Consider the following 13,446-nt stretch of genomic DNA (forward strand, 5'->3'; position numbering starts at 1 on the left):
AAGAACTGAAGAGAGCAGTTGAAATATTATATACATGGAAGTAGAAAAGACTGAAAAGAATAAGCGATGTGGAAAGAATGATTCTGCATTTTTTTCTAAGTACATGAAAAACGTGAATTTATTCGAGTTTGCTTGATGTCTACTAGCACCACCACCATTATCACCACCACCACCACTACCACCACCACCGCCACCACCACAACCACCACCATTATCATCATGCTGACCATAAGAAAAAAAACAGCATCTCAGACAGTCAATAGGAATATGAAGTAATAGTTGCAGTTGTAGTAGTACCGATAAAAAAGAAGAAAAATGTAAGATAGAAGTATAATACTGTCATAATCACCAGCACCAGCACCACCACTACCACCGCCACCAACCCTCACAGTCAGTCTATCTCTGCCCCCATGACATCTGAGCGAGACGGGAGAGAGACACTCACGGCTACAAACACTAATACTCACTACACACACACACACACAAATAAACGGAGAGTATGAAAGAATCACTTCCTCTTCTTATTCTTCCTTTCCTTCCTAGTGATCGTTTTCTTGTGTGTAAGGACTGAAGTAAAAGAGCGACGCACACACACACACACACACACACACACACACACACACACACACACACACACACACACACACACACACACACACATACATGCACACTCATGAAGGAACGAAAACTCTTTCATACACAAGAGCACGAAAATAATATACGAAGCGAAGACAGCAAAAAGTTCTCTCTTCTTACAAGTGATAAGAAAGTATTAAAAGAAGACACGAAAGCACAAGGCAAAAAAGAGCAAAGGTGTCCTGCAGCACGCAAGAGAAAACGAAGAAAATGATCAACAGCAAAGAACTGAGAGAGCAAAAACTTTTCCTCCATGTAAGAATATAACAATAAAAATATTTAAGATTTGCCTACATGTCGAGAGAGAGAGAGAGAGAGAGAGAGAGAGAGAGAGAGAGAGAGAGAGAGAGAGAGAGAGAGAGAGAGAGAGAGAGAGAGAGAGAGAGAGAGAGAGAGAGAGAGAGTTATAGGCACACAGAACTTAGAACGTAAGAAATTAACACCAAGATACAGAAGCTTACATGCATAGAACATCTCTTGTCATTAGACTTAGATCAGAGGACTTGAAATTGAGAGAAAGTGTAAGAAACCACAACACACAACTGGAATGAATGCAGAAAGGTTACTTGGCTTCTTGCCATAATTCTGCTACATTCACGAATCACTTAATGGAACAGTGGGACTGAAATTGACAGAAAGCATAAAGAAAACATAACAAACTGTGGGAGTGAGTGCAGAAAGGTTACTTGACTTCTGCCCATGACTGTGCTGCATTCACGAATCAGTGTGCGTAGCGGCAAGCCAGTCAGTACTCCGCTGTGGGCCATTACTCTCCCTGTCAGCCACGCCCCGCCAGCCCCACCGCAGCCACCGTCCGCCATTCCCTAATTATGATCTTAAACGCAGCTGATGATTGCGTCCTCTGTACTCTCGACCTCACCCCACTTCACCTCATCTCCCCTCGCCTCATCTCAACTCCCGTCCGTCTTCCTCCTCATTACATCAGGCAGCACGTCATTAAGTAATTGTGCGTGTGTTGCAGCAGCGTGTCAGGGTGGGAGGTTTTTGGTTGTAGTGCTAGGTTGTATTAATAATAATAATAACAATAATAATAAACGGTTTATTATTTAGGCAGTTAAAAAACTGAAAATGTACAGAGGGGGTGGGGAAATACTTAACATTAATCCTAAAGGTAAGTCTAATCTAGAAGGGAAATACTATTGATTGATGGCTCGCACCATGGTGGCAATCGCACTGAGTCTGTGATTGTGGTGGTGGTGGCGGTGGTGGTGGTGGTGGTGGTGGTGATGGTGGTGGTGATGGTGGTGGTGATGGTCGTTGTGTTGTTGTGTTGTGGGTAATGAGAATTAATTAAAAGGGGAATTACAGACGAAGCACACACACACACACACACACACACACACACACACACACACACACACACACACACACACACACACACACACACACACACACACACACACACACACACACACACACACACATTAGTACGACTGACACAGAACATAGTGAACAGAAGCAGTACAGATAGATATCAATACACATACAAATAAATGAGATACAGAATACAAGAGAATACAGAATGCAAGGAAGTAGATTACCTGCTAAACAACAACAAAAACAACAACAACGACAACTACTACTGCTACTACTACTACTACTACTACTACTACTACTACTACTACTACTACTACTACTACTACTGCTACTACTACTACTACTTCTACTACTACTACTACAGAAAATGCAGGGAAAACACATTAGAAATGAACGACACTATGGAGGAAAGGGAAAGAGAATGTGAAGGAGAAGTGAAAAGGAAAAAAAAACACAAAAAAGAAGGAAGACTATCAGAAGACCCCTAAAAAAAAAAAAAAAAAAAAAAAAAACAGACTAAACTTACAGTCATATCCTGCTACTAACACCCTTTTCCCTCCCTCCCTCTCTCTCTCTCTCTCTCTCTCTCTCTCTCTCTCTCTCTCTCTCTCTCTCTCTCTCTTTGCCGTATGTTCCCCGCGGGCAGCCATCCACCCATAGCAGAGCAGTGCCCCGGTTTATCTTCATGCCTCTCGACGCTCCACAACGCCGCCCGGGACGCCTCTAATTGACGGCAGGGCTCCTCTCGCTTGTAATCTCGCCTTCGATTATTAAGAGAGAGAGAGAGAGAGAGAGAGAGAGAGAGAGAGAGAGAGAGAGAGAGAGAGAGAGAGAGAGAGAGAGAGAGAGAGAGAGAGAGAGATAGGGCTGCACTAACAAATAATTACTTATATTACCTACAAGTCCTTAGTAAGTGCTCTGTCAGTCACTGAATATTTGTATGTAAATTAAAGTTAAAGAACCATGAGAGAGAGAGAGAGAGAGAGAGAGAGAGAGAGAGAGAGAGAGAGAGAGAGAGAGAGAGAGAGAGAGAAAGCTGAGTTTAAAAAAGGAATACGCATCCCAGATTCATAACGACGCGGTTGAGTGAGCACCACCCAAGCCTAACCTCAAATCTTGTTTTAAGGTTTGGACTGGGAACGATCTGGGGAATGGTCTGGGAACCTCACGACCTTACTTCTTGCAAGGGGTTTCTTTATATTTTTCTCTTCTTCTACCACTAGCGCCTTTTTTTCTCCCTGGACAACTAACACTTCTCAGATTTTGGATGATCCTCTTTTAACTGTATAGGGAACTGGCATCTTCATTGGGTCCTGTTTTCTATGGCGTTTTGTTTTCCTATGCTGGTGTTTCTCTTAAGAAAAAAAAATAATAAGTAATAAATAAAATAGCGAGGAATGGCCCCAATCAACCAACCATCCAGTTAACCATTCAGCCATACTGTGTCACCCAAAATACTGTACCTCTGATCCCCACGACCAGTTCAGCTCAGAAATTCCCGGAGAAATTAATGCATTTTCAAAATTTTCCAAATCGCAAAACAAATTTCAGTTTCTCGCATGTTTTTCTTATTTTTTATTTATTTATTCATTTTTTTTTACGACGGATTTCATGTCAACAACAAGTTAAGAAGACGAAATTCTCATGACTTTCTTCATACTAAAATTCATGCCGATATTGGTCCAAGAATTCCGGACAAAATTCATGCTTCATCTCCCTACTGACGGTGCTTTCTGTTCCCCACCGTTCCGTCCGTCACCGTGAAACGTCAACAGGAAAAGGAAGAAGAAGAAGGAGAAGAAGAAGAAGAAAAAGAAGAAAAAAAAAACTAATACGAGGACTTGCTTCTTACGTTTTATTTCTCAGCGTAATATATTCCGGAGGGATTTAAGATGAGTTATCGGTGGAGGAGTGGGTAGTCACTGGGGGGAGGGAGGGAGGGGATAATAGATGCAGAGATGAAGGGAGGCGTGGAGGGATGTTAGGAAAGAGGGAGAGGGTCAGCTGGAGACATTGCTATGGGTCAAATGGAGGGGTGAAGAGAAGAAGGAGGAGGAGGAAGAGGAGGAGGAGGAGGAGGAGGAGGAGGAGGAGGAGGAGGAGGAGGAGGAGGAGGAGGAGGAGGAGGAGGAGGAGGAGGAGGAGGAGGAGGAAGAGAAACAGGAGGAGGAGAAGAACGCAGAGGAGAAGGGGGTAGGTAAGTGCACCCTGTACATACGAAGGGCAAAGGAAGGAGATAAGACGGTTAAAGAAATAAAAAAAAAACGAATAAGGAAGAAGAGGATAGGCAAGGGACTGACTGGATTGGATAACCTTGAAACTGTAAACACGCCGGACTGGTCTGGTCTTCGGTGTGACCTCCGGCAGGCGAGAGTGAAATTATTATAATCTGTGCTCACCTCCTCCCTTCCCTCGACACCCTGCTTCTTCCCCTGCCTGAGTCCCGCGGGGGTGGAGGGCGGAGGCGTGAGGCTATCCAGGTGTGCGTGCCTCGGGGCGGCGGCACACGTGGGGCGGAGCTTGATGCAGCTGAGGCTCTGGTCATAAAGGCGCCTCACCACTCATTACATATTCACGGCTTCTAAATAATTGTCCAGTTTTCGTCTCCTTCGTCCTCACATCATAATTTTGGACTATTATGATATTAAGTTCTATTATTCTGCACTCTTACGTAGCATTATCATGGTTATTAATTCTGACAAGATGCAGTAAGTAGTTTTTGTTATGTTTCATATATAAACACGATGATGAGTGAGTTTTTTTTTCTTATTCTAAATTTAGCACATAAAATATTACAAGATTTTCAACAAGTTTTGTACCGCCCCCATTCCTTCTCTCTCTCTCTCTCTCTCTCTCTCTCTCTCTCTCTCTCTCTCTCTCTCTCTCTCTCTCTCTCTCTCTCTCTCTCTCTCTTCAATTTTTGTCTTTCTTTCCTACAGCCTGAAAGTCAATCAATCACGCGCACTTACACACACACACACACACACACACACACACACACACACACACACACACACACACACACACACCACACACACGTGAGATGAACACATAACGCATTGACTCCGTCCCTCCCACCGCCGCACGTCGCTGCCACAACGGACTTCTCATCCACAAACGAAGGGAAAACAAAAGCTAGAACCAATGGGCCACCGGATCGAGGGACTCTGATGGAAGGAAAAAAAAAAAAAAAAAAAAAGAGGAAAAATAAAAAAAATGTTGTCGAGGACTAGTTTTTCTGCTGTTTATTGCGGTCACTCTCCGTCACGCTGCGGCCTTTCCTGCTGCTGTTGCTGCTACTACTACTGAGCCTCTTGCTGCTGCTGCTCCTGCCACCCACTACCACCTACTACTGCAGCAAAAAGCTCCGCCTCTCTCTTCTCTACATTCACTTTCCTCTCTATCCATTACACAAACACACAGACACACACACACACACACACACACACACACACACACACACACACCTGTTTTCTCCCCTCCTTCCCATCTCAGCTCTGCTTTGCCTTAACCGTTCAGTAGCAAGCGGAGAGGAAGGAACAGAAAAAAAGCACGAGAAAGGACAGGAAAACAGAAGAGGAGCGAGGAAAGAGGTAGGAGATACGAGAGCGAAGAGTAAAAGGGGAGGAGAGGGGAAGAGAAGGAAAAATGAAGAAATGACGAAAATGGAGTAGTAAGAGAGGGAGGGGAAAGCAAAGAGAGCTAGAAAGAGAGAAACGGGAATAGGAGAGACAGGAATAGAAGGAAGGCAGGAGGAAGACAAGAAATAGGAGGAATAGAAGCGGGAAGTCATGCAAATGGACACAATTACCTGCATGACACAAGTTCGATACGAGTCATAAAATCGTAATAGATAAATGGGTCGCTCCCGTAACAACACTTTGACTCCTTTTACCTATGTTCTCGCGGGGCCAACGCACTCACCTGTGAATCCTGTAATCTAATCAAGGGCGGGAACAGGTGAAGAAGGAGAGAAAATGAGAGATAAAACATTAAACACAGGTGACACATTCATCTTTGTCGAGTTGAAAGACCTGAGGAAGAGGGGGGAAGGGGGGAGGGATGGAAAAGGATGAGGCGGTTGACCGAGAACCGTGTTGCGTTACAAAATAAGAACAAATACAGATAAATCCTCAACTCCAGGCAGAACAATAAGACACACCTGATCTCTCTTTTCTTCTCTCTCTTTCCTCCTCCTCCTCCTCCTCCTCACCCCCTGGCTGCCCTCACCTGTCACCGCGTCTTCTCGCAACACGGAATAAAATAATAAGTCTGGGAAGGTTTCGTCAACACCTCAGAGGAAGGATCTCAATCTTCCCGGACGCGAGTGAGAACCCGCAATTAGTACAGATGAAAGAAGGGACGGGATGCGCAAAAGGTGTAATTAGAGAAGCCATTTTTTAACTCACGCAAGACAAAGCCGTAATTATAGTAAGCACAACGAGCGACTATACATTTCATATAAACCTTAATAACCATCTGGAAGGGAGAAAAAAAGAAAGAAAAATCAGGGAGACTTGAACGGAAGGTAAAGAAAAAAAAAGAAAAGGAAAGAGAAAGAAAAAAATGGAGTCACGTGTCTGATTCTCGTAATTTGATCCCATTTAGGAATTGGTCACAGTGAGGCGTGAGGCATGAGGCGTGACCCAAGACCGATCCTGACCTCGCCGCCCCGTTCACTACCCTGCCTTGCCCTGCCGCTCCTCCATGTATTAGGCAACGAAGAAGGGCATCCAGCAACCCCTCTCAGCATCCCGTGGCGTTTGAGTGCTCGGGTGAAGGTCTACGCACGTTTACATGAGGGAAGAGGAGGAAGAGGAGGAGGAGAAGCAGGAGGGAGTGTGCTGGCGAGGGAGAAAGTGCGGAAAGGGGAGGAACGAAGCGAAGTGATTGAAATGACTGATCGCCGTCGTCATGTTGGGGAGTCCTGTAGCGTCCTTTCACTCGCTCGTGTGGAGATGATAAGCGGATCTGTAATAATAGTTGTTGCCCTCCGCCACGACGCGCCGAAGGAAAAATCTAATATTGGACGAAATTGAACTAAATCCGTAGAAGGTAAAAGCAGCAAGTTCGATAATTAAATAAAATGAGACTTATTGAGTTCCGGGACCGAGTTAGTAGACCTGACAAGTTAAGGGAAAGTTACGGCGCCGCTTTTCAGGTCACAAGTTATCAACAATGTGTTACCATAGCGACACACACATACACACACACACTCACCACTACTGCCAGTGCTATCACTGGTGGTACCATTAATGTCGCTACCATGACTACATCTCCACTCTCTGCCAATGCCAGCGTTACGTAACAAAAGACTATTATTTTCGCTCCCATACATCACCATTAATATCAGTACTATCAATTATTTAATCTAAACTGCTACTAACACTACTACCAACAATGCCAACTACCATTACTACCATTACCATGAATTCAACCATATAGTGACACTTTCACGACCATCAACACTACTACAACCATCCTTCTACCACCATAACCACCTCTACTATCACCACTACTGCTACAAACAACCACCATCATCACCACCATCACCACCATTACTACTCTCGCCTAAAAAGCAGCACCCACAAACATCACCACTGGATCAACAACTTTCATATTTTTTCATCAAGCTGAACACCTGTATAGGCCGAGAGTTAACCCTTCCTCGTGCCCTGAACAGAATCTTAAGTACTCTGCCGCCTGTCTTCCTCCCCCTCCCTCCTCCTGTACAATCCATCGTCTCCCATCCTCCTCCTCCTATGTATACCACCACCCAAAAAATAAAAACCCACGGCGAGGTCTTCTCCAGGTCCCTAACCCACGTAACTAAGCTAAATAAACAAGAAACAAACACTAGTATTGTGTAACAAATAACGGAGTGACTCGTGGTAGGCGAGGCGAGTAAAAACTAACGACTGACTCTTTTCTCTCTCTCGTTCTGAAGGAAAAAGATGAAAAAAAGAAAAAAAAAGTTTACAGTCACTTGGTACTAAGGCGGTACTAAGGATGGTACTCATGTCATACAAGCCTCAGGTCAGAAGCTCCTGCTGAAGACACATGAGGGAAGGTTATCAAACTGATCCATTAACTACTGAAATTACAAGTGGCGTGCGAGTGAAGGAGGTGAAATGAGTTAAAATGTTCAAATGTACCGAGGGCTGCCTGTGATCAGAGACGCGTCCGCTGGTGCCCGGGTAGTAATTGGTGTGTGTTTATGATGACATTTATGATTTATGAAACAGCCACTTAGTGTGTGTTTAGCGCCTACTTACGAATCAACTCTCTCTCTCTCTCTCTCTCTCTCTCTCTCTCTCTCTCTCTCTCTCTCTCTCTCTCTCATAATACCTTCTTATTCTTGTCTACTTTTGTCATACATGCAAGTAAGGACACGAAAAGCAGGAGTACCAACTAATAACAAAGATAGTAGTAGTAGCAGTAGTAGTAGTAGTAGTAGTAGTAGTAGTAGTAGTAGTAGTAGTAGTAGTAGTAGTAATTGTTATCGTCGTCTTTGTTGTACATTCTCTTTTTCTTCCTCTTCCCTCCTCTCTCTCTCTCTCTCTCTCTCTCTCTCTCTCTCTCTCTCTCTCTCTCTCTCTCTCTCTCTCTCTCTCTCTCTCTCTCTTTCCATAACCACACCCACCAACCCACACTTCCTGAACCCTCATCCACCCACAAATCCCTACCACCCCCTGTCACCCCGACACAACCCACACGTGACACCACCATCAGGGCCAGTTGGGCGTTCAGTCACACACCGTCTCCGTGTTTCCGTGTGGTCCCCTACTTCCCATTCAGAGAGGGCGATCGCCATGTAAAGGGATCATAATTACAGTGCAAGTCAAGGGATAATTGTACAGTTTTATTTTTATTGCTAGTTAATAGGATTCTTCTCCTCTCTCCCTACAGTTACCGCCACCATCAGTACCGCCACCATCGCCACCGCCAGTCCTGCTTCTCCTCCGCCTTCATCTCCATTTCTTTTTCTCTGCGTGGTACTGAAGAATGTTAGTAATAAAAAAGGAAATTTTTTTTTCTCTTTCTCTCTCTCTACCTTGGCCCTAATACACGTAGTAGTGAGAGGAAGTAAAAAGAAGAATAGTGTTGAAATGACTATTCTGCTGGTGTTGCTGCTCCTACTGCTGCTACTACTACTATTACTACTACTACTACTACTACTATTACTACTACTACTACTACTACTACTACTACTACTACTACTACTGTTACAAAACCTATTACTACTGATACCACTACTAGTACTACTAATACCACCACCACCACCACCACCACCACTACTACAACTGTTAATATACTAAACTACAAAGGCGTAATCAGGTCACGCCTCAAGAATTAACCATTAATTCGCTCCACTATCCTGGCATCACTATTTTATCACAAACTACTAAACTTCCCGGCGACTTGCTTATTTCACTCACAATTCAACCCTTCTACCCTTTCAACTTTTTTTTCCCCCACCTTAGTTAACCTATTAATTAACGCTTTTTTTCCCATCAGTAAAATTAAACGTTAGGCAAGATGAACGAAAGCCTTTCTACAAAATGTCAATTGACGATGATTAATATTTCCATTATTTTAACCTCCCGATTCCCGCAGCGCATTTAAAGCTAATGGACCGTAGCAAAAGTGTTTACGTGTCGAGTGAAGCGAGGAAAGTGGCGGGGAAGGAGACCCACTTGACCTGCACCTTATGAAGTCACGGCTGGATGGGCGCGGCGGAGGAGGCGGAGAAGGCGGAGGCGGAGGCGGGGTAGGATGGGTGAGGGTGAGTAGCGGAGGGTGTAAAAGTGCGGGGCGGGTTCAGTTGGAATAGGTAAAGGGTGTGCGTATAAGAGGGTGTGGAAAGGTGTGCGTGAGGGGAGGGCAGCGGTGAAAGGGATGCGAGTGGGTGTGGGTGAGAGGGGGGTGGGTGTATAAGTGAGAGGGAGGAGAGTATGGGTGAAAGGTGGAGGGAGGAATAGGTACGTGAGAGTGTAGGCTACATAGTGGGGAATGAGATGGGCTGGTGTGGCAGAGCGTGGGATGGATGGTGGTGGGGAAGGGGTCAGGGAGGATCAGGGAAGATTAGGGAGGGCGTGGGGGAGGGAGGATGATGAGGGCGTGAGGGAGTGAGGGCGTGAGGGAGGGGGTAAGAAGGAAGAGAGAGAGAGAGAGAGAGAGAGAGAGAGAGAGAGAGAGAGAGAGAGAGAGAGAGAGAGAGAGAGAGAGAGAGAGAGAGAGAGAGAGAGGAGGCCGGAGCTTAATCATGCATGCCAGTGGCGGCGGAAAAGGAGAAATATTTCACAGCAAGAGATAAATATTACCCAACTGGTCTTGCTTTTTTGGGCCAGATGGATTACTTCTTGACTCCCACTGGTTTTTCCTTTTCCGTTTTGTTTTAACTTGCTTTGCCTCGCCTACGTATTTATCCATCACCTACACTACTTTTCTGATTGCTTCGGATTTCAAGGAGCAGCGCCAGTCACTATTACAATTACTTCTTGACTTCAACTGGTTGTCCGTTTTCTGTTTTGTTTTAATCCGCTTTGCCTCATTTAAGCATCTGTTTATCCATATACTGCTGATTTGCTCGTATTTCAAAGTACAGCACTACTACAATGACCGAAACTTACGTAAAACTGGTATTTTTGATGCGAAGCATGAAATAAGAGAGAGAGAGAGAGAGAGAGAGAGAGAGAGAGAGAGAGAGAGAGAGAGAGAGAGAGAGAGAGAGAGAGAGAGAGAGAGTACATGTGTGGCTAGGACCTGAGAGGGGGTGGGAGTCAGAGGAGGGGGATGATGAAGGGCCTGATCAGTCACCTTCAAGAAACAAAAGGCTGCCGAGGTCGCCGGCTCCGTGATGGCCATTTAGCGGTAATGATGTGAATTGTTTCCATCACTACTACACGAGCGTCGGGAGACCTGCCCCTGGACACCACCCCGCCCCGCCTCACCTCACCCTGTCCCCTCCTGCCACGTCCCACCCCATCCTGCGCTGCCCCGGTCCCTACCAGTCATCGGCCCACTCTTTCGTCCCCTCATCAGTTCACCACCTTGCACCTTCACACCCCAAATTATGCTGTTCTCGTTGTCTTGTCACCTAAAGGGATGATTGTGTGTGTGTGTGTGTGTGTGTGTGTGTGTGTGTGTGTGTGTGTGTGTGTGTGTGTGTGTGTGTGTAATTGGCTAGATAATTTGGATGTGTGAGTTCTTCTATTAATTTTTCTTCTATTTTTACTTCATTCTAGAAAAAAAAGTAGACTGTAAGTAATGAATTGGTAACTTTATAAACTCAGGTAAGTTGTTTGAAACTCGATCTTCCTAAGTGATAAGATTGCATTAATTATATCTGTGTAGACTTTTTCGTGTTTCTTCTCTGTTCCTCTGCCTGCCTCTTAATAAAACACCTTATACTCGTACATAGTAATACTTAGTTTCACACACACACACACACACACACACACACACACACACACACACACACACACACCGAGCAAGGAGAGAGAGAGAGAGAGAGAGAGAGAGAGAGAGAGAGAGAGAGAGAGAGAGAGAGAGAGAGAGAGAGAGAGAGAGAGAGAGAGAGTGTGTGTGTGTGTGTGTGTGTGTGTGTGTGTGTGTGTGTGTGTGTGTGTGTGTGTGTGTGTGTGTGCGTGTGTATGTGAACGCAATTACCTGTGTGTGTGAGCGGCCACCTGGGGACAGCGGCCGAGGGAGCAGGTGTAGGCCTAACACCGGTGAATCTGAATAGGTTTACGTGCGGTGCGTGTGGCTCGCTCGAAGCACAATACAATTCCGAGGGTTTTGTTAGATCTCCGGTTGTCTGTCTTTGGCGCGTCCCGCTACTTGACTTATCGCCTTGTTTTCACAGGTAACTACATATTCATAGGCAACAAGCGTCTTTAATTGGAAGTATTCATCATCGTGTGTCCATCGCTAACCAGAGAAAAAAAGGTACACGGATGGGATGTAATGAATTGAGTGCGTGTAATTATCTTTTAGTGAGAAAATGGATGGAGGACTTAGGGAAAAAAAAAACTTACATTAGAAAACATTGGCATAAGAAAAGTGCAAGACAATAACAAAAATAATAACAATGAAAACTGCACAAGAACATACGTAACAGAGAAAGACAAATCACAGCACAAGATACCACAATCCGATCCTCAGGTACAACTGAATAAAACAAACAAACATAAAAATAACATTAACAGTACATCAATATCACAATTCACGCACAAACTAGTAGTATTCTACCAAAGCAACGAATCAATTTCATGTAAGAAAACAGAAAAGAACAGGTTACATAATGAATAAAAGCCGAATTCGCTTTCCTTCATCACTCTCTGCAGGAGGAGGAGGAGAAGTAGGAGGAGGAGGAGGAGGAGGAGGAGGAGGAGGAGGAGGAGGAGGAGGAGGAGGAGGAGGAGGAGGAGAGGAGGAGGAGGAGGAGGAGGAGGGGGAGATGGACAGATCCGCATACAAGAAGGCAGACAGTGATCAACTACACTTTGCTGTGCCCAAGGGAAGGAGGAAGAGAGGAAAGGAGAGGAGGACGAAAGGCAGTATAAAAAAAGTAGCAGCTGGAGGGAGAAGCAGGAGGGAGATGGAGAGGAATGAGGGGCGGAATAAATGAGTGGAGTGAGCGATGATGCAAGATTTACTTCATCGTAGGCCATTTTAACTCTCTCTCTCTCTCTCTCTCTCTCTCTCTCTCTCTCTCTCTCTCTCTCTCTCTCTCTCTCTCTCTCTCTCTCTCATAAAAAATACCTGTAATCATTATTGTTCCCCCCTCAAAAAAAAAAAAAAGTGATGGAACAAGTGCACATATGTTCATTGCAAACAAGATTAAGTAGTCATACATTTATAAACTGAAAACACACACAAACACACACACACACACACACACACACACTTCCGAGTTGAGGGCGCACCCCTTCTCATACGTACATATATACATTCAAACATATACATATACATACATGCTAACATATGTATGTATTCCTCCTGGACCATCTCGGCACGAAGGGAGGGTGACCTCTCTCTCTCTCTCTCTCTCTCTCTCTCTCTCTCTCTCTCTCTCTCTCTCTCTCTCTCTCTCTCTCTCTCTCTCTCTCTCTCTCTCTCTCTCTCTCTCTCTCTCTCTCTCTCTCTCTCTCTCTCTCTCTCTGTTACCCCTGTTTCTGTACACCCGAACAAAAGTCTTTATCCTTACCGGGCCGGCAGTGAGTGAGGCAGCGGCGGGCGGCAGTGCCAACCTGTAAAAAGAGAGGCAATACTCAGGCACTGGAGGCAGAGAGGGGCAGGTGCTGCATGACTAAACTTCATGCCTGTGAATCTGAATAACAATAATAAAAAACAACAAAAAAAAAAAAAAAGAAACACGCACACACACACACATAGCGACTGAAGGCTGTATATATAGAGAGGAAGAGAGAGAGAGAGAAGGAGAGAGAGGGGGAGTAGGGGAAGGAA

At 45.0% G+C, this 13,446-nt stretch overlaps 1 long non-coding RNA gene across 1 annotated transcript in view; it reads right to left on the reverse strand.

Annotated features, from left to right (window-relative positions):
• The window catches only part of LOC135101107 (uncharacterized), a 197,833-nt gene that overhangs the window by 42,538 nt on the left and 141,849 nt on the right, over window positions 1-13,446 (reverse strand). Inside the window, exon 4 of the long non-coding RNA XR_010269028.1 lies at window positions 13,187-13,229. This is a non-coding gene — a long non-coding RNA (uncharacterized LOC135101107). The remainder of the gene's footprint in view (window positions 1-13,186; window positions 13,230-13,446) is intronic.

Source organism: Scylla paramamosain, chromosome 6, assembly GCF_035594125.1.
Source record: "Scylla paramamosain isolate STU-SP2022 chromosome 6, ASM3559412v1, whole genome shotgun sequence".
NCBI classification, from domain to species: Eukaryota; Metazoa; Arthropoda; class Malacostraca; order Decapoda; family Portunidae; genus Scylla; species Scylla paramamosain.